The 25,070-nt window shown below is 48.9% G+C and overlaps 10 non-coding genes and 4 pseudogenes across 10 annotated transcripts; all 14 read right to left on the reverse strand.

Annotated features, from left to right (window-relative positions):
- Positions 1–784: 784 nt before the first annotated feature.
- LOC142274909 (U2 spliceosomal RNA) lies at positions 785–975 on the reverse strand. Its single transcript, XR_012739134.1, has one exon. It is a non-coding gene; the product is annotated as a U2 spliceosomal RNA (small nuclear RNA).
- Positions 976–2,362: 1,387 nt separating this feature from the next.
- Positions 2,363–2,553, reverse strand: LOC142274921 (U2 spliceosomal RNA). The gene has a single exon (XR_012739145.1). It is a non-coding gene; the product is annotated as a U2 spliceosomal RNA (small nuclear RNA).
- Positions 2,554–3,940: 1,387 nt separating this feature from the next.
- Positions 3,941–4,131, reverse strand: LOC142274933 (U2 spliceosomal RNA). The gene has a single exon (XR_012739156.1). It is a non-coding gene; the product is annotated as a U2 spliceosomal RNA (small nuclear RNA).
- A 1,387-nt stretch (positions 4,132–5,518) lies between these two features.
- Positions 5,519–5,714, reverse strand: LOC142274935 (U2 spliceosomal RNA). Its single transcript, XR_012739158.1, has one exon. It is a non-coding gene; the product is annotated as a U2 spliceosomal RNA (small nuclear RNA).
- A 655-nt stretch (positions 5,715–6,369) lies between these two features.
- LOC142274944 (U2 spliceosomal RNA) lies at positions 6,370–6,511 on the reverse strand (annotated as a pseudogene).
- A 1,387-nt stretch (positions 6,512–7,898) lies between these two features.
- On the reverse strand, positions 7,899–8,089 carry LOC142274945 (U2 spliceosomal RNA). The gene has a single exon (XR_012739161.1). It is a non-coding gene; the product is annotated as a U2 spliceosomal RNA (small nuclear RNA).
- Positions 8,090–9,476: 1,387 nt separating this feature from the next.
- Positions 9,477–9,667, reverse strand: LOC142274946 (U2 spliceosomal RNA). Its single transcript, XR_012739162.1, has one exon. It is a non-coding gene; the product is annotated as a U2 spliceosomal RNA (small nuclear RNA).
- Positions 9,668–11,054: 1,387 nt separating this feature from the next.
- Positions 11,055–11,245, reverse strand: LOC142274910 (U2 spliceosomal RNA). Its single transcript, XR_012739135.1, has one exon. It is a non-coding gene; the product is annotated as a U2 spliceosomal RNA (small nuclear RNA).
- Positions 11,246–12,632: 1,387 nt separating this feature from the next.
- On the reverse strand, positions 12,633–12,823 carry LOC142274911 (U2 spliceosomal RNA). Its single transcript, XR_012739136.1, has one exon. It is a non-coding gene; the product is annotated as a U2 spliceosomal RNA (small nuclear RNA).
- Positions 12,824–14,210: 1,387 nt separating this feature from the next.
- On the reverse strand, positions 14,211–14,401 carry LOC142274912 (U2 spliceosomal RNA). Its single transcript, XR_012739137.1, has one exon. It is a non-coding gene; the product is annotated as a U2 spliceosomal RNA (small nuclear RNA).
- A 1,387-nt stretch (positions 14,402–15,788) lies between these two features.
- LOC142274938 (U2 spliceosomal RNA) lies at positions 15,789–15,986 on the reverse strand. Its single transcript, XR_012739160.1, has one exon. It is a non-coding gene; the product is annotated as a U2 spliceosomal RNA (small nuclear RNA).
- Positions 15,987–16,670: 684 nt separating this feature from the next.
- LOC142274942 (U2 spliceosomal RNA) lies at positions 16,671–16,797 on the reverse strand (annotated as a pseudogene).
- Positions 16,798–18,184: 1,387 nt separating this feature from the next.
- LOC142274936 (U2 spliceosomal RNA) lies at positions 18,185–18,389 on the reverse strand (annotated as a pseudogene).
- A 5,443-nt stretch (positions 18,390–23,832) lies between these two features.
- On the reverse strand, positions 23,833–23,922 carry LOC142274941 (U2 spliceosomal RNA; annotated as a pseudogene).
- Positions 23,923–25,070: the final 1,148 nt, after the last annotated feature.

The raw sequence follows: 25,070 nt of genomic DNA on the forward strand, positions 1-25,070 counted from the left end.
TGCACAGTTCAAACGGAAAATACATCAACAGGCAGACTACAGAAAAGCTTACTATCAAAGGTTAGAGGGGGGCTTTCTCAGAGGGCTTTTTACAGTTTTTCTATTCCCAATTAGCCGTTTAAGTGTACTTATTGAAAGTAGTAATTCTTTCATAGGCCGCCCTTTCTTAGTATTTGACGTTCCTTATATTGCGGTATGAGGCTTCGCAGTAGGTTGCAAACATTCATCACCCATGACTGTCCCCAATTGAGCTCAGAAGCTCAATGTCTATCATGACCTCTCTTTTAGAATGTCCAAGAGCAAGCAAACTATTCCTCCAGGAGAGGGCGCCAACAGACTACTAAAGAGATCATCATTACTCAAAGAAAACCCCAAAAACCAATGCATGATAGGAATAAACAGGTAACTTTCTTTGGAGTGGAAGCGGAGAGATCGCACCAGATGCCAATTCTAGATGTTATCACACCTGTGGTCACTGCAGCAGCAGGTGAATCCACTTTGTCCAAAAGGGATCTATTCCATTCAATTGCAAATGATCTAGATAAGACAGAGAACTGCAGCACGGGGACATAGCCGAGTTGGTCAGGTTGAGTGGTGATGAGTTTGCTATTTGGATGAATAAAGAAAGTCAAAAGTGTGAAAGATAAAAAACAAAAGGAGGAAGTGTGAAAAGTGAATGGGCCAAATTGAGGTGCATATGAAGACGTATGCTTTCTTCCAATTCATTAAATCGGGCTAATATGAATCAGGTGAATTGAGTTCTGCTTTTGGAAACTGGGTTAAGAAGGGGTGCACCGTTCCTGGAGGTACTGCAATACCAGGTCAATGCGTGGAGTGGACAGAGCAAGCTCTTTTTCCATCTCCCTGTTCTAAAAATCCATTTAATATATGGTCCCCAGATAGGGGACGTATCAGATATTAAACTGATAAGAACAGATACTACACTTGATCTTAGCCAAAAGGCCGAGAAGCGATAACCAGAATTGGTTTGGGCCTCGAGTGGCACCCTGGCCTATGCCGGACACATCTTAGGGAGAGAGAGCGAGAGGGAGACAAACCCACGCCTACACAAGACATTTTGTCACCCAAGCCAACCCTTGAAAAGGCTGCTTTGCAGAGCCAAAACAAGAAGAATGGTGCGTTTTGCAGCCGCCGCCCACTGCAATGAATCTGAATAACTCCTCCTTTAGGGCGCAAGCAACTCCCCTCCCCCTTGCAGTCTTTCCAATTCACGATACAAAAAGACGGACAGGACAGGTTGCCTGACTTTCCGTCACTGCCACCCTTTGCCATCCTTACCCGTAGAAAGCCCTTTCATCATCCCCAAACCCTAATCTTTTCCCTTTCCTTCCCAGCCCCCAAACCCTGCCCTCTGTACCTTTCTCACCACCCGCTTCCCTTCTCCTGTCATCCCCCTACCACCCGGGAAAAAAAGAGATTGCCCCCTCCTTCCACTAGCCCACCCTCCCACCCAAAGAACAACTTCTTCTGCGCAGCTTGTTTTCTAGGCAGCAGCGCTATTGTGATGTCATCGGGGGGCATTGTGACAAGCCGCCAGTGTTCCGTCTCTTCATGTTGTGCACAGTTCAAACGGAAAATACATCAACAGGCAGACTACAGAAAAGCTTACTATCAAAGGTTAGAGGGGGGCTTTCTCAGAGGGCTTTTTACAGTTTTTCTATTCCCAATTAGCCGTTTAAGTGTACTTATTGAAAGTAGTAATTCTTTCATAGGCCGCCCTTTCTTAGTATTTGACGTTCCTTATATTGCGGTATGAGGCTTCGCAGTAGGTTGCAAACATTCATCACCCATGACTGTCCCCAATTGAGCTCAGAAGCTCAATGTCTATCATGACCTCTCTTTTAGAATGTCCAAGAGCAAGCAAACTATTCCTCCAGGAGAGGGCGCCAACAGACTACTAAAGAGATCATCATTACTCAAAGAAAACCCCAAAAACCAATGCATGATAGGAATAAACAGGTAACTTTCTTTGGAGTGGAAGCGGAGAGATCGCACCAGATGCCAATTCTAGATGTTATCACACCTGTGGTCACTGCAGCAGCAGGTGAATCCACTTTGTCCAAAAGGGATCTATTCCATTCAATTGCAAATGATCTAGATAAGACAGAGAACTGCAGCACGGGGACATAGCCGAGTTGGTCAGGTTGAGTGGTGATGAGTTTGCTATTTGGATGAATAAAGAAAGTCAAAAGTGTGAAAGATAAAAAACAAAAGGAGGAAGTGTGAAAAGTGAATGGGCCAAATTGAGGTGCATATGAAGACGTATGCTTTCTTCCAATTCATTAAATCGGGCTAATATGAATCAGGTGAATTGAGTTCTGCTTTTGGAAACTGGGTTAAGAAGGGGTGCACCGTTCCTGGAGGTACTGCAATACCAGGTCAATGCGTGGAGTGGACAGAGCAAGCTCTTTTTCCATCTCCCTGTTCTAAAAATCCATTTAATATATGGTCCCCAGATAGGGGACGTATCAGATATTAAACTGATAAGAACAGATACTACACTTGATCTTAGCCAAAAGGCCGAGAAGCGATAACCAGAATTGGTTTGGGCCTCGAGTGGCACCCTGGCCTATGCCGGACACATCTTAGGGAGAGAGAGCGAGAGGGAGACAAACCCACGCCTACACAAGACATTTTGTCACCCAAGCCAACCCTTGAAAAGGCTGCTTTGCAGAGCCAAAACAAGAAGAATGGTGCGTTTTGCAGCCGCCGCCCACTGCAATGAATCTGAATAACTCCTCCTTTAGGGCGCAAGCAACTCCCCTCCCCCTTGCAGTCTTTCCAATTCACGATACAAAAAGACGGACAGGACAGGTTGCCTGACTTTCCGTCACTGCCACCCTTTGCCATCCTTACCCGTAGAAAGCCCTTTCATCATCCCCAAACCCTAATCTTTTCCCTTTCCTTCCCAGCCCCCAAACCCTGCCCTCTGTACCTTTCTCACCACCCGCTTCCCTTCTCCTGTCATCCCCCTACCACCCGGGAAAAAAAGAGATTGCCCCCTCCTTCCACTAGCCCACCCTCCCACCCAAAGAACAACTTCTTCTGCGCAGCTTGTTTTCTAGGCAGCAGCGCTATTGTGATGTCATCGGGGGGCATTGTGACAAGCCGCCAGTGTTCCGTCTCTTCATGTTGTGCACAGTTCAAACGGAAAATACATCAACAGGCAGACTACAGAAAAGCTTACTATCAAAGGTTAGAGGGGGGCTTTCTCAGAGGGCTTTTTACAGTTTTTCTATTCCCAATTAGCCGTTTAAGTGTACTTATTGAAAGTAGTAATTCTTTCATAGGCCGCCCTTTCTTAGTATTTGACGTTCCTTATATTGCGGTATGAGGCTTCGCAGTAGGTTGCAAACATTCATCACCCATGACTGTCCCCAATTGAGCTCAGAAGCTCAATGTCTATCATGACCTCTCTTTTAGAATGTCCAAGAGCAAGCAAACTATTCCTCCAGGAGAGGGCGCCAACAGACTACTAAAGAGATCATCATTACTCAAAGAAAACCCCAAAAACCAATGCATGATAGGAATAAACAGGTAACTTTCTTTGGAGTGGAAGCGGAGAGATCGCACCAGATGCCAATTCTAGATGTTATCACACCTGTGGTCACTGCAGCAGCAGGTGAATCCACTTTGTCCAAAAGGGATCTATTCCATTCAATTGCAAATGATCTAGATAAGACAGAGAACTGCAGCACGGGGACATAGCCGAGTTGGTCAGGTTGAGTGGTGATGAGTTTGCTATTTGGATGAATAAAGAAAGTCAAAAGTGTGAAAGATAAAAAACAAAAGGAGGAAGTGTGAAAAGTGAATGGGCCAAATTGAGGTGCATATGAAGACGTATGCTTTCTTCCAATTCATTAAATCGGGCTAATATGAATCAGGTGAATTGAGTTCTGCTTTTGGAAACTGGGTTAAGAAGGGGTGCACCGTTCCTGGAGGTACTGCAATACCAGGTCAATGCGTGGAGTGGACAGAGCAAGCTCTTTTTCCATCTCCCTGTTCTAAAAATCCATTTAATATATGGTCCCCAGATAGGGGACGTATCAGATATTAAACTGATAAGAACAGATACTACACTTGATCTTAGCCAAAAGGCCGAGAAGCGATAACCAGAATTGGTTTGGGCCTCGAGTGGCACCCTGGCCTATGCCGGACACATCTTAGGGAGAGAGAGCGAGAGGGAGACAAACCCACGCCTACACAAGACATTTTGTCACCCAAGCCAACCCTTGAAAAGGCTGCTTTGCAGAGCCAAAACAAGAAGAATGGTGCGTTTTGCAGCCGCCGCCCACTGCAATGAATCTGAATAACTCCTCCTTTAGGGCGCAAGCAACTCCCCTCCCCCTTGCAGTCTTTCCAATTCACGATACAAAAAGACGGACAGGACAGGTTGCCTGACTTTCCGTCACTGCCACCCTTTGCCATCCTTACCCGTAGAAAGCCCTTTCATCATCCCCAAACCCTAATCTTTTCCCTTTCCTTCCCAGCCCCCAAACCCTGCCCTCTGTACCTTTCTCACCACCCGCTTCCCTTCTCCTGTCATCCCCCTACCACCCGGGAAAAAAAGAGATTGCCCCCTCCTTCCACTAGCCCACCCTCCCACCCAAAGAACAACTTCTTCTGCGCAGCTTGTTTTCTAGGCAGCAGCGCTATTGTGATGTCATCGGGGGGCATTGTGACAAGCCGCCAGTGTTCCGTCTCTTCATGTTGTGCACAGTTCAAACGGAAAATACATCAACAGGCAGACTACAGAAAAGCTTACTATCAAAGGTTAGAGGGGGGCTTTCTCAGAGGGCTTTTTACAGTTTTTCTATTCCCAATTAGCCGTTTAAGTGTACTTATTGAAAGTAGTAATTCTTTCATAGGCCGCCCTTTCTTAGTATTTGACGTTCCTTATATTGCGGTATGAGGCTTCGCAGTAGGTTGCAAACATTCATCACCCATGACTGTCCCCAATTGAGCTCAGAAGCTCAATGTCTATCATGACCTCTCTTTTAGAATGTCCAAGAGCAAGCAAACTATTCCTCCAGGAGAGGGCGCCAACAGACTACTAAAGAGATCATCATTACTCAAAGAAAACCCCAAAAACCAATGCATGATAGGAATAAACAGGTAACTTTCTTTGGAGTGGAAGCGGAGAGATCGCACCAGATGCCAATTCTAGATGTTATCACACCTGTGGTCACTGCAGCAGCAGGTGAATCCACTTTGTCCAAAAGGGATCTATTCCATTCAATTGCAAATGATCTAGATAAGACAGAGAACTGCAGCACGGGGACATAGCCGAGTTGGTCAGGTTGAGTGGTGATGAGTTTGCTATTTGGATGAATAAAGAAAGTCAAAAGTGTGAAAGATAAAAAACAAAAGGAGGAAGTGTGAAAAGTGAATGGGCCAAATTGAGGTGCATATGAAGACGTATGCTTTCTTCCAATTCATTAAATCGGGCTAATATGAATCAGGTGAATTGAGTTCTGCTTTTGGAAACTGGGTTAAGAAGGGGTGCACCGTTCCTGGAGGTACTGCAATACCAGGTCAATGCGTGGAGTGGACAGAGCAAGCTCTTTTTCCATCTCCCTGTTCTAAAAATCCATTTAATATATGGTCCCCAGATAGGGGACGTATCAGATATTAAACTGATAAGAACAGATTTTTGATTTAATGAAGCTTTCCAAAGCACCGCAAAAATGCATGACCGAAGTCACACCAAAAACAGTGCAAAGGCTAGGATTCGTGTGGACCCCTCCGTGAGAAGAGGATCCCCAAAAATCAACCCCGTCCCTCCGAGCCAGAAGGCCACAGCGAGGGTCAGGGATCTTCGGTGCTCCCCCAAGCCGAAGCCTGGTTGAGCCTTGTTGTTGCTCCCAGCGTCCACCGAGGCATCTTACCCAAGTGGAGTAGGGAGCTACTAGTCGTTGGTTTCGCAGCCGAGACTGCCCGGACCGTCGACCGGTGTTGGTTTCTCAGCCCAAGGCTGACCGGACCTCCAACCGGGTGTTGGTTTCTCAGCCCAAGGCTAACCGGACCTCCAACCGGGTGTTGGTTTCTCAGCCAAAGCTGACCCGGACCTCCAACCGGGTGTTGGTTTCTCAGCCCAAAGCTGACCGGACCTCCGACCGGGATTATAAAAATTTCCCTTCTTAGCCAGAAGGCCGGGATAGGGCAATATGCTTGGAAAGTATGAATAGGCAAGGCGCGGCGTGCGACAGAGTCTGAGGCTTACCAGGGTCCCAACCTAGCAAGTTCAGACTCCCTCCAGGGTGTCCATTCCTGGGGCACATTGCACCATAACCCCCACACTTACTCAGTCTAATAGCCTCGATCCTGGTAGGGCCATGGTTTCCTCTAGATGGATATACTATCCTCCCAAAGTACTAACAAGCGCAACCTTCCAGTGTGCATTGCATCATTGTACTAAGGTGGCCGGAGCCTTAAACCACCTTTTCGAACGATACTACACTTGATCTTAGCCAAAAGGCCGAGAAGCGATAACCAGAATTGGTTTGGGCCTCGAGTGGCACCCTGGCCTATGCCGGACACATCTTAGGGAGAGAGAGCGAGAGGGAGACAAACCCACGCCTACACAAGACATTTTGTCACCCAAGCCAACCCTTGAAAAGGCTGCTTTGCAGAGCCAAAACAAGAAGAATGGTGCGTTTTGCAGCCGCCGCCCACTGCAATGAATCTGAATAACTCCTCCTTTAGGGCGCAAGCAACTCCCCTCCCCCTTGCAGTCTTTCCAATTCACGATACAAAAAGACGGACAGGACAGGTTGCCTGACTTTCCGTCACTGCCACCCTTTGCCATCCTTACCCGTAGAAAGCCCTTTCATCATCCCCAAACCCTAATCTTTTCCCTTTCCTTCCCAGCCCCCAAACCCTGCCCTCTGTACCTTTCTCACCACCCGCTTCCCTTCTCCTGTCATCCCCCTACCACCCGGGAAAAAAAGAGATTGCCCCCTCCTTCCACTAGCCCACCCTCCCACCCAAAGAACAACTTCTTCTGCGCAGCTTGTTTTCTAGGCAGCAGCGCTATTGTGATGTCATCGGGGGGCATTGTGACAAGCCGCCAGTGTTCCGTCTCTTCATGTTGTGCACAGTTCAAACGGAAAATACATCAACAGGCAGACTACAGAAAAGCTTACTATCAAAGGTTAGAGGGGGGCTTTCTCAGAGGGCTTTTTACAGTTTTTCTATTCCCAATTAGCCGTTTAAGTGTACTTATTGAAAGTAGTAATTCTTTCATAGGCCGCCCTTTCTTAGTATTTGACGTTCCTTATATTGCGGTATGAGGCTTCGCAGTAGGTTGCAAACATTCATCACCCATGACTGTCCCCAATTGAGCTCAGAAGCTCAATGTCTATCATGACCTCTCTTTTAGAATGTCCAAGAGCAAGCAAACTATTCCTCCAGGAGAGGGCGCCAACAGACTACTAAAGAGATCATCATTACTCAAAGAAAACCCCAAAAACCAATGCATGATAGGAATAAACAGGTAACTTTCTTTGGAGTGGAAGCGGAGAGATCGCACCAGATGCCAATTCTAGATGTTATCACACCTGTGGTCACTGCAGCAGCAGGTGAATCCACTTTGTCCAAAAGGGATCTATTCCATTCAATTGCAAATGATCTAGATAAGACAGAGAACTGCAGCACGGGGACATAGCCGAGTTGGTCAGGTTGAGTGGTGATGAGTTTGCTATTTGGATGAATAAAGAAAGTCAAAAGTGTGAAAGATAAAAAACAAAAGGAGGAAGTGTGAAAAGTGAATGGGCCAAATTGAGGTGCATATGAAGACGTATGCTTTCTTCCAATTCATTAAATCGGGCTAATATGAATCAGGTGAATTGAGTTCTGCTTTTGGAAACTGGGTTAAGAAGGGGTGCACCGTTCCTGGAGGTACTGCAATACCAGGTCAATGCGTGGAGTGGACAGAGCAAGCTCTTTTTCCATCTCCCTGTTCTAAAAATCCATTTAATATATGGTCCCCAGATAGGGGACGTATCAGATATTAAACTGATAAGAACAGATACTACACTTGATCTTAGCCAAAAGGCCGAGAAGCGATAACCAGAATTGGTTTGGGCCTCGAGTGGCACCCTGGCCTATGCCGGACACATCTTAGGGAGAGAGAGCGAGAGGGAGACAAACCCACGCCTACACAAGACATTTTGTCACCCAAGCCAACCCTTGAAAAGGCTGCTTTGCAGAGCCAAAACAAGAAGAATGGTGCGTTTTGCAGCCGCCGCCCACTGCAATGAATCTGAATAACTCCTCCTTTAGGGCGCAAGCAACTCCCCTCCCCCTTGCAGTCTTTCCAATTCACGATACAAAAAGACGGACAGGACAGGTTGCCTGACTTTCCGTCACTGCCACCCTTTGCCATCCTTACCCGTAGAAAGCCCTTTCATCATCCCCAAACCCTAATCTTTTCCCTTTCCTTCCCAGCCCCCAAACCCTGCCCTCTGTACCTTTCTCACCACCCGCTTCCCTTCTCCTGTCATCCCCCTACCACCCGGGAAAAAAAGAGATTGCCCCCTCCTTCCACTAGCCCACCCTCCCACCCAAAGAACAACTTCTTCTGCGCAGCTTGTTTTCTAGGCAGCAGCGCTATTGTGATGTCATCGGGGGGCATTGTGACAAGCCGCCAGTGTTCCGTCTCTTCATGTTGTGCACAGTTCAAACGGAAAATACATCAACAGGCAGACTACAGAAAAGCTTACTATCAAAGGTTAGAGGGGGGCTTTCTCAGAGGGCTTTTTACAGTTTTTCTATTCCCAATTAGCCGTTTAAGTGTACTTATTGAAAGTAGTAATTCTTTCATAGGCCGCCCTTTCTTAGTATTTGACGTTCCTTATATTGCGGTATGAGGCTTCGCAGTAGGTTGCAAACATTCATCACCCATGACTGTCCCCAATTGAGCTCAGAAGCTCAATGTCTATCATGACCTCTCTTTTAGAATGTCCAAGAGCAAGCAAACTATTCCTCCAGGAGAGGGCGCCAACAGACTACTAAAGAGATCATCATTACTCAAAGAAAACCCCAAAAACCAATGCATGATAGGAATAAACAGGTAACTTTCTTTGGAGTGGAAGCGGAGAGATCGCACCAGATGCCAATTCTAGATGTTATCACACCTGTGGTCACTGCAGCAGCAGGTGAATCCACTTTGTCCAAAAGGGATCTATTCCATTCAATTGCAAATGATCTAGATAAGACAGAGAACTGCAGCACGGGGACATAGCCGAGTTGGTCAGGTTGAGTGGTGATGAGTTTGCTATTTGGATGAATAAAGAAAGTCAAAAGTGTGAAAGATAAAAAACAAAAGGAGGAAGTGTGAAAAGTGAATGGGCCAAATTGAGGTGCATATGAAGACGTATGCTTTCTTCCAATTCATTAAATCGGGCTAATATGAATCAGGTGAATTGAGTTCTGCTTTTGGAAACTGGGTTAAGAAGGGGTGCACCGTTCCTGGAGGTACTGCAATACCAGGTCAATGCGTGGAGTGGACAGAGCAAGCTCTTTTTCCATCTCCCTGTTCTAAAAATCCATTTAATATATGGTCCCCAGATAGGGGACGTATCAGATATTAAACTGATAAGAACAGATACTACACTTGATCTTAGCCAAAAGGCCGAGAAGCGATAACCAGAATTGGTTTGGGCCTCGAGTGGCACCCTGGCCTATGCCGGACACATCTTAGGGAGAGAGAGCGAGAGGGAGACAAACCCACGCCTACACAAGACATTTTGTCACCCAAGCCAACCCTTGAAAAGGCTGCTTTGCAGAGCCAAAACAAGAAGAATGGTGCGTTTTGCAGCCGCCGCCCACTGCAATGAATCTGAATAACTCCTCCTTTAGGGCGCAAGCAACTCCCCTCCCCCTTGCAGTCTTTCCAATTCACGATACAAAAAGACGGACAGGACAGGTTGCCTGACTTTCCGTCACTGCCACCCTTTGCCATCCTTACCCGTAGAAAGCCCTTTCATCATCCCCAAACCCTAATCTTTTCCCTTTCCTTCCCAGCCCCCAAACCCTGCCCTCTGTACCTTTCTCACCACCCGCTTCCCTTCTCCTGTCATCCCCCTACCACCCGGGAAAAAAAGAGATTGCCCCCTCCTTCCACTAGCCCACCCTCCCACCCAAAGAACAACTTCTTCTGCGCAGCTTGTTTTCTAGGCAGCAGCGCTATTGTGATGTCATCGGGGGGCATTGTGACAAGCCGCCAGTGTTCCGTCTCTTCATGTTGTGCACAGTTCAAACGGAAAATACATCAACAGGCAGACTACAGAAAAGCTTACTATCAAAGGTTAGAGGGGGGCTTTCTCAGAGGGCTTTTTACAGTTTTTCTATTCCCAATTAGCCGTTTAAGTGTACTTATTGAAAGTAGTAATTCTTTCATAGGCCGCCCTTTCTTAGTATTTGACGTTCCTTATATTGCGGTATGAGGCTTCGCAGTAGGTTGCAAACATTCATCACCCATGACTGTCCCCAATTGAGCTCAGAAGCTCAATGTCTATCATGACCTCTCTTTTAGAATGTCCAAGAGCAAGCAAACTATTCCTCCAGGAGAGGGCGCCAACAGACTACTAAAGAGATCATCATTACTCAAAGAAAACCCCAAAAACCAATGCATGATAGGAATAAACAGGTAACTTTCTTTGGAGTGGAAGCGGAGAGATCGCACCAGATGCCAATTCTAGATGTTATCACACCTGTGGTCACTGCAGCAGCAGGTGAATCCACTTTGTCCAAAAGGGATCTATTCCATTCAATTGCAAATGATCTAGATAAGACAGAGAACTGCAGCACGGGGACATAGCCGAGTTGGTCAGGTTGAGTGGTGATGAGTTTGCTATTTGGATGAATAAAGAAAGTCAAAAGTGTGAAAGATAAAAAACAAAAGGAGGAAGTGTGAAAAGTGAATGGGCCAAATTGAGGTGCATATGAAGACGTATGCTTTCTTCCAATTCATTAAATCGGGCTAATATGAATCAGGTGAATTGAGTTCTGCTTTTGGAAACTGGGTTAAGAAGGGGTGCACCGTTCCTGGAGGTACTGCAATACCAGGTCAATGCGTGGAGTGGACAGAGCAAGCTCTTTTTCCATCTCCCTGTTCTAAAAATCCATTTAATATATGGTCCCCAGATAGGGGACGTATCAGATATTAAACTGATAAGAACAGATACTACACTTGATCTTAGCCAAAAGGCCGAGAAGCGATAACCAGAATTGGTTTGGGCCTCGAGTGGCACCCTGGCCTATGCCGGACACATCTTAGGGAGAGAGAGCGAGAGGGAGACAAACCCACGCCTACACAAGACATTTTGTCACCCAAGCCAACCCTTGAAAAGGCTGCTTTGCAGAGCCAAAACAAGAAGAATGGTGCGTTTTGCAGCCGCCGCCCACTGCAATGAATCTGAATAACTCCTCCTTTAGGGCGCAAGCAACTCCCCTCCCCCTTGCAGTCTTTCCAATTCACGATACAAAAAGACGGACAGGACAGGTTGCCTGACTTTCCGTCACTGCCACCCTTTGCCATCCTTACCCGTTGAAAGCCCTTTCATCATCCCCAAACCCTAATCTTTTCCCTTTCCTTCCCAGCCCCCAAACCCTGCCCTCTGTACCTTTCTCACCACCCGCTTCCCTTCTCCTGTCATCCCCCTACCACCCGGGAAAAAAAGAGATTGCCCCCTCCTTCCACTAGCCCACCCTCCCACCCAAAGAACAACTTCTTCTGCGCAGCTTGTTTTCTAGGCAGCAGCGCTATTGTGATGTCATCGGGGGGCATTGTGACAAGCCGCCAGTGTTCCGTCTCTTCATGTTGTGCACAGTTCAAACGGAAAATACATCAACAGGCAGACTACAGAAAAGCTTACTATCAAAGGTTAGAGGGGGGCTTTCTCAGAGGGCTTTTTACAGTTTTTCTATTCCCAATTAGCCGTTTAAGTGTACTTATTGAAAGTAGTAATTCTTTCATAGGCCGCCCTTTCTTAGTATTTGACGTTCCTTATATTGCGGTATGAGGCTTCGCAGTAGGTTGCAAACATTCATCACCCATGACTGTCCCCAATTGAGCTCAGAAGCTCAATGTCTATCATGACCTCTCTTTTAGAATGTCCAAGAGCAAGCAAACTATTCCTCCAGGAGAGGGCGCCAACAGACTACTAAAGAGATCATCATTACTCAAAGAAAACCCCAAAAACCAATGCATGATAGGAATAAACAGGTAACTTTCTTTGGAGTGGAAGCGGAGAGATCGCACCAGATGCCAATTCTAGATGTTATCACACCTGTGGTCACTGCAGCAGCAGGTGAATCCACTTTGTCCAAAAGGGATCTATTCCATTCAATTGCAAATGATCTAGATAAGACAGAGAACTGCAGCACGGGGACATAGCCGAGTTGGTCAGGTTGAGTGGTGATGAGTTTGCTATTTGGATGAATAAAGAAAGTCAAAAGTGTGAAAGATAAAAAACAAAAGGAGGAAGTGTGAAAAGTGAATGGGCCAAATTGAGGTGCATATGAAGACGTATGCTTTCTTCCAATTCATTAAATCGGGCTAATATGAATCAGGTGAATTGAGTTCTGCTTTTGGAAACTGGGTTAAGAAGGGGTGCACCGTTCCTGGAGGTACTGCAATACCAGGTCAATGCGTGGAGTGGACAGAGCAAGCTCTTTTTCCATCTCCCTGTTCTAAAAATCCATTTAATATATGGTCCCCAGATAGGGGACGTATCAGATATTAAACTGATAAGAACAGATACTACACTTGATCTTAGCCAAAAGGCCGAGAAGCGATAACCAGAATTGGTTTGGGCCTCGAGTGGCACCCTGGCCTATGCCGGACACATCTTAGGGAGAGAGAGCGAGAGGGAGACAAACCCACGCCTACACAAGACATTTTGTCACCCAAGCCAACCCTTGAAAAGGCTGCTTTGCAGAGCCAAAACAAGAAGAATGGTGCGTTTTGCAGCCGCCGCCCACTGCAATGAATCTGAATAACTCCTCCTTTAGGGCGCAAGCAACTCCCCTCCCCCTTGCAGTCTTTCCAATTCACGATACAAAAAGACGGACAGGACAGGTTGCCTGACTTTCCGTCACTGCCACCCTTTGCCATCCTTACCCGTAGAAAGCCCTTTCATCATCCCCAAACCCTAATCTTTTCCCTTTCCTTCCCAGCCCCCAAACCCTGCCCTCTGTACCTTTCTCACCACCCGCTTCCCTTCTCCTGTCATCCCCCTACCACCCGGGAAAAAAAGAGATTGCCCCCTCCTTCCACTAGCCCACCCTCCCACCCAAAGAACAACTTCTTCTGCGCAGCTTGTTTTCTAGGCAGCAGCGCTATTGTGATGTCATCGGGGGGCATTGTGACAAGCCGCCAGTGTTCCGTCTCTTCATGTTGTGCACAGTTCAAACGGAAAATACATCAACAGGCAGACTACAGAAAAGCTTACTATCAAAGGTTAGAGGGGGGCTTTCTCAGAGGGCTTTTTACAGTTTTTCTATTCCCAATTAGCCGTTTAAGTGTACTTATTGAAAGTAGTAATTCTTTCATAGGCCGCCCTTTCTTAGTATTTGACGTTCCTTATATTGCGGTATGAGGCTTCGCAGTAGGTTGCAAACATTCATCACCCATGACTGTCCCCAATTGAGCTCAGAAGCTCAATGTCTATCATGACCTCTCTTTTAGAATGTCCAAGAGCAAGCAAACTATTCCTCCAGGAGAGGGCGCCAACAGACTACTAAAGAGATCATCATTACTCAAAGAAAACCCCAAAAACCAATGCATGATAGGAATAAACAGGTAACTTTCTTTGGAGTGGAAGCGGAGAGATCGCACCAGATGCCAATTCTAGATGTTATCACACCTGTGGTCACTGCAGCAGCAGGTGAATCCACTTTGTCCAAAAGGGATCTATTCCATTCAATTGCAAATGATCTAGATAAGACAGAGAACTGCAGCACGGGGACATAGCCGAGTTGGTCAGGTTGAGTGGTGATGAGTTTGCTATTTGGATGAATAAAGAAAGTCAAAAGTGTGAAAGATAAAAAACAAAAGGAGGAAGTGTGAAAAGTGAATGGGCCAAATTGAGGTGCATATGAAGACGTATGCTTTCTTCCAATTCATTAAATCGGGCTAATATGAATCAGGTGAATTGAGTTCTGCTTTTGGAAACTGGGTTAAGAAGGGGTGCACCGTTCCTGGAGGTACTGCAATACCAGGTCAATGCGTGGAGTGGACAGAGCAAGCTCTTTTTCCATCTCCCTGTTCTAAAAATCCATTTAATATATGGTCCCCAGATAGGGGACGTATCAGATATTAAACTGATAAGAACAGATACTACACTTGATCTTAGCCAAAAGGCCGAGAAGCGATAACCAGAATTGGTTTGGGCCTCGAGTGGCACCCTGGCCTATGCCGGACACATCTTAGGGAGAGAGAGCGAGAGGGAGACAAACCCACGCCTACACAAGACATTTTGTCACCCAAGCCAACCCTTGAAAAGGCTGCTTTGCAGAGCCAAAACAAGAAGAATGGTGCGTTTTGCAGCCGCCGCCCACTGCAATGAATCTGAATAACTCCTCCTTTAGGGCGCAAGCAACTCCCCTCCCCCTTGCAGTCTTTCCAATTCACGATACAAAAAGACGGACAGGACAGGTTGCCTGACTTTCCGTCACTGCCACCCTTTGCCATCCTTACCCGTAGAAAGCCCTTTCATCATCCCCAAACCCTAATCTTTTCCCTTTCCTTCCCAGCCCCCAAACCCTGCCCTCTGTACCTTTCTCACCACCCGCTTCCCTTCTCCTGTCATCCCCCTACCACCCGGGAAAAAAAGAGATTGCCCCCTCCTTCCACTAGCCCACCCTCCCACCCAAAGAACAACTTCTTCTGCGCAGCTTGTTTTCTAGGCAGCAGCGCTATTGTGATGTCATCGGGGGGCATTGTGACAAGCCGCCAGTGTTCCGTCTCTTCATGTTGTGCACAGTTCAAACGGAAAATACATCAACAGGCAGACTACAGAAAAGCTTACTATCAAAGGTTAGAGGGGGGCTTTCTCAGAGGGCTTTTTACAGTTTTTCTATTCCCAATTAGCCGTTTAAGTGTACTTATTGAAAGTAGTAATTCTTTCATAGGCCGCCCTTTCTTAGTATTTGACGTTCCTTATATTGCGGTATGAGGCTTCGCAGTAGGTTGCAAACATTCATCACCCATGACTGTCCCCAATTGAGCTCAGAAGCTCAATGTCTATCATGACCTCTCTTTTAGAATGTCCAAGAGCAAGCAAACTATTCCTCCAGGAGAGGGCGCCAACAGACTACTAAAGAGATCATCATTACTCAAAGAAAACCCCAAAAACCAATGCATGATAGGAATAAACAGGTAACTTTCTTTGGAGTGGAAGCGGAGAGATCGCACCAGATGCCAATTCTAGATGTTATCACACCTGTGGTCACTGCAGCAGCAGGTGAATCCACTTTGTCCAAAAGGGATCTATTCCATTCAATTGCAAATGATCTAGATAAGACAGAGAACTGCAGCACGGGGACATAGCCGAGTTGGTCAGGTTGAGTGGTGATGAGTTTGCTATTTGGATGAATAAAGAAAGTCAAAAGTGTGAAAGATAAAAAACAAAAGGAGGAAGTGTGAAAAGTGAATGGGCCAAATTGAGGTGCATATGAAGACGTATGCTTTCTTCCAATTCATTAAATCGGGCTAATATGAATCAGGTGAATTGAGTTCTGCTTTTGGAAACTGGGTTAAGAAGGGGTGCACCGTTCCTGGAGGTACTGCAATACCAGGTCAATGCGTGGAGTGGACAGAGCAAGCTCTTTTTCCATCTCCCTGTTCTAAAAATCCATTTAATATATGGTCCCCAGATAGGGGACGTATCAGATATTAAACTGATAAGAATAGATTTTTTGATTTAATGAAGCTTTCCAAAGCACCGCAAAAAATGCATGACCGAAGTCACACCAAAAACAGTGCAAAGGCTAGGATTCGTGTGGACCCCTCCGTGAGGAGAGGGTCCCCAAAAATCAACCCTGTCCCTCCGAGCCAGAAGGCCACAGCAAGGGTCAGGGATCTTCGGTGCTCCCCCAAGCCGAAGCCTGGTTGAGCCTTGTCGTTGCTCCCAGCGTCCACCCAGGCATCTTACCCAAGTGGAGTAGAGAGCTACTAGTTGTTGGTTTCGCAGCCGAAACTGCCCGGACCGTCAACCGGTGTTGGTTTCTCAGCCCAAGGCTAACCGGACCTCCAACCGGGTGTTGGTTTCTCAGCCGAAGCTGACCCGGACCTCCAACCGGGTGTTGGTTTCTCAGCCGAAGCTGACCCAGACCTCCAACCGGGTGTTGGTTTCTCAGCCGAAGCTGACCCGGACCTCCAACCGGGTGTTGGTTTCTCAGCCCAAAGCTGAACGGACCTCCGACCATGATTATAAAAATTTCCCTTCCTAGCCAGAAGGCCGGGATAGAGCAATATGCTCAGAAAGTATGAAAGGGCAAGGTACGGTGTGCTACAGAGCCCAAGGCTCGCCGGGGTCCCAAGCCAGCAAGCTCAGACTCACTCCAGGGTCGTCAGTCCTGGGGCACATTGCACCATAGCCCCCACACTTACTCAGTCTAATAGCCTCGATCCTGGTAGGGCCATGTTTTCCTCTAGATGAATATACTATACATCAAGAGTACTAGCAAGCGCAACCTTCCAGTGTGCATTGCATCTGCCGAGCCTCACAGATACTACACTTGATCTTAGCCAAAAGGCCGAGAAGCGATAACCAGAATTGGTTTGGGCCTCGAGTGGCACCCTGGCCTATGCCGGACACATCTTAGGGAGAGAGAGCGAGAGGGAGACAAACCCACGCCTACACAAGACATTTTGTCACCCAAGCCAACCCTTGAAAAGGCTGCTTTGCAGAGCCAAAACAAGAAGAATGGTGCGTTTTGCAGCCGCCGCCCACTGCAATGAATCTGAATAACTCCTCCTTTAGGGCGCAAGCAACTCCCCTCCCCCTTGCAGTCTTTCCAATTCACGATACAAAAAGACGGACAGGACAGGTTGCCTGACTTTCCGTCACTGCCACCCTTTGCCATCCTTACCCGTAGAAAGCCCTTTCATCATCCCCAAACCCTAATCTTTTCCCTTTCCTTCCCAGCCCCCAAACCCTGCCCTCTGTACCTTTCTCACCACCCGCTTCCCTTCTCCTGTCATCCCCCTACCACCCGGGAAAAAAAGAGATTGCCCCCTCCTTCCACTAGCCCACCCTCCCACCCAAAGAACAACTTCTTCTGCGCAGCTTGTTTTCTAGGCAGCAGCGCTATTGTGATGTCATCGGGGGGCATTGTGACAAGCCGCCAGTGTTCCGTCTCTTCATGTTGTGCACAGTTCAAACGGAAAATACATCAACAGGCAGACTACAGAAAAGCTTACTATCAAAGGTTAGAGGGGGGCTTTCTCAGAGGGCTTTTTACAGTTTTTCTATTCCCAATTAGCCGTTTAAGTGTACTTATTGAAAGTAGTAATTCTTTCATAGGCCGCCCTTTCTTAGTATTTGACGTTCCTTATATTGCGGTATGAGGCTTCGCAGTAGGTTGCAAACATTCATCACCCATGACTGTCCCCAATTGAGCTCAGAAGCTCAATGTCTATCATGACCTCTCTTTTAGAATGTCCAAGAGCAAGCAAACTATTCCTCCAGGAGAGGGCGCCAACAGACTACTAAAGAGATCATCATTACTCAAAGAAAACCCCAAAAACCAATGCATGATAGGAATAAACAGGTAACTTTCTTTGGAGTGGAAGCGGAGAGATCGCACCAGATGCCAATTCTAGATGTTATCACACCTGTGGTCACTGCAGCAGCAGGTGAATCCACTTTGTCCAAAAGGGATCTATTCCATTCAATTGCAAATGATCTAGATAAGACAGAGAACTGCAGCACGGGGACATAGCCGAGTTGGTCAGGTTGAGTGGTGATGAGTTTGCTATTTGGATGAATAAAGAAAGTCAAAAGTGTGAAAGATAAAAAACAAAAGGAGGAAGTGTGAAAAGTGAATGGGCCAAATTGAGGTGCATATGAAGACGTATGCTTTCTTCCAATTCATTAAATCGGGCTAATATGAATCAGGTGAATTGAGTTCTGCTTTTGGAAACTGGGTTAAGAAGGGGTGCACCGTTCCTGGAGGTACTGCAATACCAGGTCAATGCGTGGAGTGGACAGAGCAAGCTCTTTTTCCATCTCCCTGTTCTAAAAATCCATTTAATATATGGTCCCCAGATAGGGGACGTATCAGATATTAAACTGATAAGAACAGATTTTTTGATTTAACAGCATCTTTATTATCCTGCACTACTCACAAATAGGTAACAAACCGTGTACAGTGCCGCAGCCCCGTACACACAGAAATATACAATCCTTCTTACATAGCCATAGAGTACGACGCACTAAACTATACATCACGCTCCTATGCTTATCCATAACACTCAAGCTGAAAGAAAAAGTTAGACAATAAATAACGACGAACCGGCGATTGGGGGATGGGGGTAGGGGAGAAGGGGGATAGGGTGGGGAAATCACAGGCCCGAAGCTTTATTGAAAGACGCACATAACGGGAAAAGGAGGGAGGGGGCATGGAAGAGGTCTAAACCTCCTCCTCGGCGCTGTCGTCCGGACTGTCCATGATGGAATAGTCTCTGAGCAGGCTGTGGATCAGCCTGCGGCAATCCTGGATAGACATCCTCTCCCTCTTCAAGATGAGCCGGTTCCTGGCGACCCAAATAGCGTCCTTAAAGCAGTTCATAAGGCGCCAAGCCTCCTGGATGGCTCCAACGGTGTGAGTCCCAGGGAAGAGTCCATAAAGTACGGAATGGTACGATAGGCTCCCTCTGGGGACGGAGTTCCTCAGGTCATCCTCCAGGGCAACCAACAGGCGCTGTGCGAAACGGCAGTCCCAAAAGGCATGCAGCGATGTTTCCTCCACGAAGGGGCACCTTGGGCAGTACCGGGTTTTGCACAGGTTCCGGGCATGCATGAATGACCGGACGGGCAGTCCGCCCTGTATCGCCATCCATGACAAGTCCTTGTGCCCGTTGGTCAATCCAGCCGATGACACGTTTGTCCAAACAGTCTCCAGTGTGTCGTGATGAAGTCCTGGAATGTTCTCCATTTCGTCCTTGGCTCTGATGAGTTTGTGGATAGTCTTTGGCTTCCACAAATCAGGCTTGAGTCCCTCCAGTTGGTGTTCCCTCACAAACCGAACCACGTCTCCGTAGAACCATGGCGCCGTCCAGTTGTAGGGGAAGGAGCTGTCCCACTTGTCCCAGCCTAACCGTCTCCAAAGGGGGAGCAGGAAGAAGCGAGACATGGACCCACCCGCGGAACCTCTCTTGACTCGCAGAGTTCGGCGAACGCAGTCACATACGAAGGAGGATCGCAGGAGGGTGGGGATATCGGGTACGCCCTTCCCACCCTTGCGAGGATCCTTGTACATGATGCTCCGCTTTACTCTGTCCATCTTGGATCCCCAGACAAAACGAAACACCGTCCTGGTAATGGCCCTGCACACGGTGGCAAGGGGGGGCCAGGCCTGGGCCGTGTACTGCAGCACGGGCAGTACCTCGTTACGCAGGACCAGTGCTTTGCCCTCACAGGTGAGGCGTCTGAGGCTCCACAGACCGATCCGTTGGGTGATCTTGGTCAAGCGTTCCTCCCAGGACTTGAGGGCTGCTCCTTCCTTCCCGAACCAGACTCCAAGAACCTTGATGAAATCCGGCTGGATGCTGAAAGGGAAGGGGGCGGAAGAGGCCGGCTGCCAGTCCCCGAAGAGCATGGCTTCCGACTTCCCGCAGTTGACTTTGGCTCCCGAAGCCCGTCCGAAGGTCTCACAGGTCTGGACGAGGGTGTCGACTGAGCGCCGGTCCGCGCAGAAGACGGTCACGTCGTCCATGTAGAGCGAGCACTTGACCTCGAAGCGTTCTGGTCCTGGTGCGGTGATCCCTCTGATCTCTCCATTCCGCCGGATAGCCTCTGCAAAGAGTTCTATAACACAAACAAAAAGAAGAGGTGACAGAGGACAGCCTTGTCTGACCCCTGAGAGGACCGGGAAGGGGTCAGTCTTCCAGCCGTTTACCAACACCGAGCTGTGAATATCAAAATACATTAGTTGGACATACAAACAAAACATGTTACCCAAACCTAACCTGTGCAGAGCTTTGCCCAGGAACTCATGGGAAACACGGTCGAAGGCCTTTTCCTGATCCAACGAGATCAGGGCTGCGTGCACCCGGCGGGCTTTGATGTACTCGACCGTGTCCCGCATGAGAGCCAGGCTGTCTGCGATGCGACGTCCGGGGATGCCGCAGGTCTGATCCGGGTGGATGATCCGTCCGATAACCGTCTTCAGTCTCGTTGCCATCGTCTTGGCCAGGATCTTGTAGTCGACATTCAGAAGGGTGATGGGACGCCAATTCTTCAGGTCGCACCTCTCTCCTTTACGCTTGTACAGGATCGTGACCATTCCTTCCCTCAGAGATGGAGGCATTCTGCCCTCCACCACCATCTCCTCATACAGCCCTAACAGGTCCGGACAGATTAGGTCTCCCAGCGCTACATAGAGCTCTGCTGGGAGGCCGTCACTGCCCGGTGTCCTGCCAGAACTAAAGGATTTGGCGGCCGAGAGCAGCTCGTCCACCGTCAGAGGAACGTCCATGGCCGCCGCGTCTGCAGGGTCAAGATGGTTAGTGATACCTGACAGGAACTTATCGGCGGCCTCGGGGTCAGTAGTCTTGCGGGCGTAGAGTTCGCTGTAGAAGTCGCTGACGACCTTCATCACATTCTCTTTCCCGCGTCGCATGCTTCCACTCTCGTCTCGTAGTTCATTCATGGGCGTGTGACCGGCGTGGAGTTTCCTGAAAAAGAACGAGTTACATTTCTCACCCTTCTCCAGGTTCTCCACTTTGGAACGGAAGACAATTCGCTCGGACTCCTCCTCGAAGTGCCTTTTCAGGCTCCTCTTAGTCTCCTCCAGCTCCTCTCTCACGTCCCAGCCGCATCGAAGAAGGTCCTGCAGGGAACGCAGCTCACGCTGGAGTCTCCTGAAGTCCCTCCTCTTCAGACACGCCTGTTGTTGACTCTTTGCCTGAAAGAAGAAACGGAACTCGAGTTTAACGTATTCCCACCAGTCAGAAACAGACTGGAAGCCCGCCTTGTAGGCCCGCCACGTGGAGTAGGCAGCTCTAAGCTCCTCCAGAATCTCACCCTTTTCCAGCAGAGAGCAGTTCAGCTTCCAGGAGCCCGGGCCAATGGGGAAGCCATGGCCCAGCACACCTTGAAAGTGAATGGCTCTGTGGTCAGAGAAGAAGCAGGGGACCATCGAGTGCCCACTCCGCCCAACCGCCCGAGAGGTAAACACAAAGTCAATCCTGGAACGCAGCGAGCCATCGGATCGGCACCATGAATAGTTCACAGATCCGTGTCCGATGGAGCCAACAACGTCCACAAGAGAGGCTTCGGTCACCATCTCAATGAGCAGTTTGGATGTGACGTCCAACTTGGCAGCCGTTCCAGAACTGCGTCCATCCTCCTCAATCGGGCAGTTGAAATCCCCGGCCATCACTACCGTCCTGGCGGTAGCGAGCTGAGGGCGCAGGGCTTGGAGGAGCTCCAGTCGATCGCTCTTCACAGGAGAAGCATACACATTGATGAACCTGACAGGTTCTCCCGCCCAGGTGCCATCCACGAGCAGTAACCTGCCGCAGACGATTTCCTGAACAGAGTCCAATGTGAAGGCGCTTCCCCTGATCAGCACGGCGACCCCCGCGGACCTACAGTCGCCCCCGCCAGACCAGTAGGATGGGCCATGGGTCCACTCCCTGGCCAGATGGTTGAAGGACCTAGAGGAGGGAAGGGAGCATTCCTGCAGGAAAAATACATCACTAGACTGAGTGTTAAGGAACGCAAAAATTGTCTGACGTCGGAACTTGTCTCTGATGCTCCTAACATTAATGGAAAAGATGTTAATGTTAGCAGTCATTGGAGGAAAGAGAAAGTTAGAGCAGGCGGTGTGCCTTAGTTACCACTCCGGTCGGGCGGTTCTTCCTCTTTGGCACCTGCTGGTAAGGGTATCTCCAGCAGACCCTCTTCTTCTAGCTGATCGAGCAGGGATGGTGCCTCAGTGGCTTCCGACTCCTCCATTTCTTCTTCGGCCACAAGGGACTCCACCATCTGCTCCAACACGTCCGGTTCTGGGAGGAGGCCATCCTCCTCTTCCTGGGGTGGATTGAGGTCCACAATGAACAGCTTGGAAGGTTCTGCGACAGGACTATCTTCCACCTTCCTTTTCCTTTGGCCTGTACCTGAGGAGACAAGAGCTGGAAAATCCTCCTCGGTGAAAAGTGCAAGAGTGCTGAGGCCCTCTGCTCTCATGGTCTGGGGAGGGAGAGTGGGCTTTGGGGGGGGGGTGAGGAGACCAACTGAGGAGTAGGGGAATGAGGTGGAGGTAGTGGAATCCTCAGTAGGGTTGGCCGGGGGGGGAGGGGTTTGGACAGGGGTGACAGGGGGGGGGACCAGGGAGGGGGCAACAGTTTTCTTACCCTTCTTTTTCCTGGACTCCGTGGCTGCTGGGGCATCGGCTGGAGCCACGGTCGCCGGGTTCTTGGCCGCCTTGTCCTTGGCCTCTGTGGCCTTGGTCGTAGCTGCCTTGGTCGACGAAGCTGTGACTACCCGATACTGGGTCGCCTCGGCAACCCTTGCCCAGGATTTCTCCCGCTGTGGGCAGTCCTTGTAAAGGTGGTCCACCTGTCCACATAGGTTGCAAGTCTTCTTCTTTGGGCAGTCCTTGGAGCTGTGTCCCGTCACCCGGCAAACCCTGCAGGCGTCCTCCTTGCAGGTCTTCATCGAATGCCCTTTCCCGCCACATTTCCTGCAGTTGTGTGGCATGTCCGGGTAGTAGATGAGACCAAAGGAGTTTCCCAGAGAGAATGTCGGGGGCAGGTGCTGGAGACCATCCTCGGATGCTGGTTCCCTGTAGAGTCGAACGGTTACTGACCACTTACCCGTCCAGAATCCGTTGCCGTTAAGGATGTGGGATGGCTCCCTCACCACTGTGCAGAGACGTCCCAGGAACGTGGAGATGTCTCTTCCTGGGGTGTGCGGGTTCCGCATGGAGACCGTGATCCTCTTTTCATCCCTCTGTATAGGACAGGATCCTAAAAAAGAATGAAAAGGGGAGTCCGGCATCGCTGCGTTCATCGCCTCCCAGTATCTCCTGCAGGCATTCACCGTGGCAAAGGTTACCATAAAAATGCCAGTCATGAAGGTCTGGACACTCAGGGTTTCCGCCCTGGAGAAGCCCTGATCCAGAATCATCTTCTTGCAGAACACGTCGCTGGACATGTCCGGCAACCTACCATCCACCGCCTTTAGCTTCAGGGCGACCGTCTGCCGCATCCAAGGCTCCAGGGTTGGAGCCTTTTCAGGCAGCGTCCGGGCTCCCTCCGGCTGGCTGGCGTCGGAGGTAGGGGCCTCTTGGGCCGAAGAAGCCTCTGGATGAGCCTTCCTGGAGGTCCCTGGGTCCTGAGCCTTCTTGGCTGCCTTCTCTGGCTTGCTTGCCATGGCTGGTTCCTGCTTGAGTTCCCGGAGCTGGATCTTGGATTCTTCTCCGGGTGTCTTCTCCCGCTGTGTTCCTCCTCGAAGTTCCTCTGGTCTCCCCAAGTCTTCTCCGAGGCTTCGTCTTCTTGCTTCTTTCTGCCAAGCTCTTCTTCCGTCCGATCTCCCTCTTCCGGTCTCGGCTGGGCTTCGGAGCTCGTCTCCCTGATCGTATCTCGTCAAGTGTAGCTAGCTCAGTTTGTTCTGATAAGAACAGATACTACACTTGATCTTAGCCAAAAGGCCGAGAAGCGATAACCAGAATTGGTTTGGGCCTCGAGTGGCACCCTGGCCTATGCCGGACACATCTTAGGGAGAGAGAGCGAGAGGGAGACAAACCCACGCCTACACAAGACATTTTGTCACCCAAGCCAACCCTTGAAAAGGCTGCTTTGCAGAGCCAAAACAAGAAGAATGGTGCGTTTTGCAGCCGCCGCCCACTGCAATGAATCTGAATAACTCCTCCTTTAGGGCGCAAGCAACTCCCCTCCCCCTTGCAGTCTTTCCAATTCACGATACAAAAAGACGGACAGGACAGGTTGCCTGACTTTCCGTCACTGCCACCCTTTGCCATCCTTACCCGTAGAAAGCCCTTTCATCATCCCCAAACCCTAATCTTTTCCCTTTCCTTCCCAGCCCCCAAACCCTGCCCTCTGTACCTTTCTCACCACCCGCTTCCCTTCTCCTGTCATCCCCCTACCACCCGGGAAAAAAAGAGATTGCCCCCTCCTTCCACTAGCCCACCCTCCCACCCAAAGAACAACTTCTTCTGCGCAGCTTGTTTTCTAGGCAGCAGCGCTATTGTGATGTCATCGGGGGGCATTGTGACAAGCCGCCAGTGTTCCGTCTCTTCATGTTGTGCACAGTTCAAACGGAAAATACATCAACAGGCAGACTACAGAAAAGCTTACTATCAAAGGTTAGAGGGGGGCTTTCTCAGAGGGCTTTTTACAGTTTTTCTATTCCCAATTAGCCGTTTAAGTGTACTTATTGAAAGTAGTAATTCTTTCATAGGCCGCCCTTTCTTAGTATTTGACGTTCCTTATATTGCGGTATGAGGCTTCGCAGTAGGTTGCAAACATTCATCACCCATGACTGTCCCCAATTGAGCTCAGAAGCTCAATGTCTATCATGACCTCTCTTTTAGAATGTCCAAGAGCAAGCAAACTATTCCTCCAGGAGAGGGCGCCAACAGACTACTAAAGAGATCATCATTACTCAAAGAAAACCCCAAAAACCAATGCATGATAGGAATAAACAGGTAACTTTCTTTGGAGTGGAAGCGGAGAGATCGCACCAGATGCCAATTCTAGATGTTATCACACCTGTGGTCACTGCAGCAGCAGGTGAATCCACTTTGTCCAAAAGGGATCTATTCCATTCAATTGCAAATGATCTAGATAA

This window comes from Anomaloglossus baeobatrachus, unplaced genomic scaffold (genome assembly GCF_048569485.1).
Source record: "Anomaloglossus baeobatrachus isolate aAnoBae1 unplaced genomic scaffold, aAnoBae1.hap1 Scaffold_3809, whole genome shotgun sequence".
Classification (NCBI taxonomy): Eukaryota; Metazoa; Chordata; class Amphibia; order Anura; family Aromobatidae; genus Anomaloglossus; species Anomaloglossus baeobatrachus.